We start from the raw sequence: 3,663 nt of genomic DNA, 5'->3' as shown, positions 1-3,663 counted from the left end.
TTTTCCCTGGCCAATTCTTTCAGAAGTGGATGGCCTCTTCCTTCTTCCTAGTCTGTCTCAGTCTATAAGCTGGGCTGTTACCTGTGCACCAGGTGTATCTCGCTGGGTTTTAAACACCAGAGGCTCAGCCTCCAAACTCACATCTACATGTTACCACAGTAGGACAAACTGACAGACAAGTTTGTCTTGTTGTTGGAGACCTCTCGTATCACCCCCACCTGGGTCCCTGTGGCTGACTGTACCTCTGTCTGGCTTCCTGGCTTTTAATCCCCTTTCTCCTGCTCTTCTGGCCTGCTGCTTTGGGAGTCCCTGAGTTGTCCCTGGGGCTGACTGCTTCTCTATCTGAGTTCCTGGCTTTTATGCCCTTTCTCCTGCTCTTCCGGCCTGCTGCTCTGGGCGGGCCTGAGTTTCCTCTCCTCACCTAATCCCTTCGGCTGATTGCTCTTCTCTCTGGCTTCCTGGCTTTTAATCCCCTTTCTCCTGCTCTTCCCACCTGCTACCTTGGGCATCCCTGAGTTGTCTCTCCTCACCTGTAACCCTGGGGCAAGTTTAATGGAGATAAAACCTGGAAAATCCAGACAAAGTTGTGTGAATGTACACATATATTTGCACACAGCTTAAATAATGATAATGTTACCAGACCAAATGCAGGTCCCTGCCCGGTGCGCAGTCAGGCCAAAATAGTTCAGACACCGAGAATTGAGAGGAAAGAAAATTATTTATTGCAAAGCAGCAGTGCAAGGAGTTAGGTGTAGTTAGTACCCAGATCTTAACTCCCTGAGATGCCATCTAAAAACACATTTTTTGTAGGTTTCAGGAGAGGGGGTTGTGCATATTCACAAAAGGTTGAGGAATTTGGGGAATGAACGTGAAATGGGTGACTGATGAGTCACTAGTTTCTTGTTATCAGCTGATAGGGGCTTGGGCAGAGGGGAGAGGGTCAGCAATTAACTTTTGTTCCCTTATGTCCTAGGGCCAGAGTTTATTTACAAATTGTTTCTAAAACATTTCTATTGTCCAGCTAGCCAGAGTTAATTTACAAGTTATTTTTAAATTACTTTTAGCAAGTCTATCATTGCAGGAAGGAATGTTTTCCATTCATTTCTTTAAGGAACTGAACACTCTAATCCAGTTTACTTATTCCCCTGCCGGTTTTATCAAATTATCTGTCTTAACTAGGGTGAGGGAAATAGTTGGGGGTAATCCAGTCTACCTATCTATTCCCATCCAGGTGTGTGTGTGTGTGGGGGGGACATAGAACTAGGTTTCAATAATATAGCAAATAACTGCTCATCCACCTCCAGGTTAAGAATTAGAGCAGGGGTAGGAACTGAGAAGTCTTCTGAGCTCTCCTTTCTGATCACTTTCTCCTCTCCCCAGCTCCTTTCAGAGCTTACTCATCTTCTCAATTTTTTTATAGTCATTCCTGTGTAATTTTTTGTGGATTTACTAAGAAGATTTATATCCCCAAATGAAATATTGTTTATTTTGCCTTGTTTTGAACTTTAAATACTATGTGTATGTATGTATGTAGGTGTGTATACCCATACACGCACAATTATATATATATATATATATAGTATAACCAAACCAAAAAAAACACTGCCATTGAGTCGATTCAGACTCAGAGTAACCCCCATTGGGTGTCCAAGGCTCTCCAAGGCTATAACTCTTTACGGAAGCACATTGCCTCAGCTTTGTCCTGTGGAACAGCTGGTAGGTTTGAACTGCTGACGTTCTTCTGGTTAGCAGTCAAATGCCTTACCCAGTACGCCACCAGAGCTCCTATACATTGTGTAACCAACCCACTGCTGTGTTTCAAAGACAGTGAATCTTTACAGAATTAGATTGCCTCATCTTTCTTCCATGGGGTGGCTGGCAGGTTTGAACCATCAACCTTCTGATTAGCAGTCAAATGCCTTAGGCACTGCACAACCAGAGCTCCTTTATATATTATATATAACATATAATTATATATATAGTGTGTGTGATTTGCTTCATTCACTCAATAATACAACTTTAGTATTCTTGCAGATTTATGTGTGGCTGCAATTAATTAATTTTCTTGCTTGGTAGTATCAACTATTTGATTATGTTGTAATTTCTGCACCCATTCTATTGTGGGTGGATTTTGATGTTTCCAATTTTTTGTTATCATGAGCAGTGATGCTGTGGGCTTTCTTGTAGATGTCTTCTGGTATACATGCACAAAAATATCTGTATGCCAGTTAAGAGGACAATTACTGAGTTAGAGAGTATGTAGCTGCTCAACTTTACCCAGTATGGGCAGTCCCCAGGTTAGGAACATCAGACTTTTTCAGGACAACTCCTACCTCCTCTTCAATGTTATGTAAATTTGCCTTCACTTTGAAAAGATGAACCAACCTCTACTTGCAACAAATTTTTTATCACTATCACGTCTACTTGCTACATACGCAGCTTTTAAATCAATGAAAAGCCTTCTGGGCTTTTCTTGCACTATAATAAAACTAAAGAGAACCTTGTGAACCTCTCTGACTCACCTACAAATTCTTAAAGACACAGTAATGGATCTGCTTTGTAACCTGGGGACTATCTGTAATGCCTAACTGCTATGCAAATGGTTGTACCAATTTACATTTACATCAACAGTGAAAGAGTATTTATTTATTTAATAGCAGTAATTTCCTAAGAGTCAGCCTTAGAAGGCTTTAGTTCTTCAGAGGGACAATGATTGAAATCAGTCACTTCAAAATGAAATGCTTGAGTGGGAAACTGACAGTTTGAGTAAATCTTTCTGGCAAGAGAGCAAAGTTAAAATAAATGTATTTTAGGATTATAAACCTTAAGAGAGTTTAATGAAAGTTTAGAGGAGATTACAGCACAAATGTTTAGGAACTAAAGTTCCCCTTTCATGTCCAATACCAATTAATTCTCTTCCATTTCTAATTTATCAGCCTACTTCTGCTGCATTGATAGCACTGCTATAATTTGCTGCTTGCTGGTTATTTTAAACCCAAGGGGATAAATTTACCAAGTAGAAGGTGAAGCCCAGTTTATACTTTATACTTTATATTAGTGGATTTCCAAGCCCAGGATAAATACTGAATTAGAGAATTGGGGAGATTTTTAATCTCTGAAAAATGAATACTCTATAGTTATGTATATGACATTTATCAAGAAGGCCATGGTCTATTTTTTTATCTTCTTGAAGAGAACACTTTGTACTTTAAAATGAAGTGTCAAAATTTAAGATAGATGTCATACATAATTAGAGCAATTTGAGATTTTTTTCTCCAAGTCGTGTGCTCCTTACTTTTGAAACAAATGGGCATACTGAAATTAATTGCATAGGAAATCACTTAGAATTTAAAATACTATTGTTTTTTCAATTTTGTGTCTGAGAAAACATTTTTATCACATTTTCTTAGCTATTTAGCTCTTCACCCTAACTGTTCATGTGCATTAGTTGAATTTTTTTAAAAAAGATATTTCCCCTTGCCATTCCTTATCTGACTTGAGGTTTTCTTGGGTTGGTGAGAGAGACAGAAGTATGTGTGAGGGGCAGAGTGGTTAGTGGTAATAATGAATTGCCATCCCTACAAGAGAGGTTCCATCTGGTGAAGTCCACGTGTACAGCCTCCGTTTGTGTTGTTGAAAAAAGGTGTTTGCAATGAACAAGTC

Source organism: Orycteropus afer, unplaced genomic scaffold (genome assembly GCF_000298275.1).
Source record: "Orycteropus afer afer isolate SDZICR_OR568_19922 unplaced genomic scaffold, OryAfe1.0 scaffold00222, whole genome shotgun sequence".
NCBI classification, from domain to species: domain Eukaryota; kingdom Metazoa; phylum Chordata; class Mammalia; order Tubulidentata; family Orycteropodidae; genus Orycteropus; species Orycteropus afer.
The sequence above is the reverse complement of the archived record's forward strand: the minus strand, read 5'-3'. Positions refer to the sequence as shown.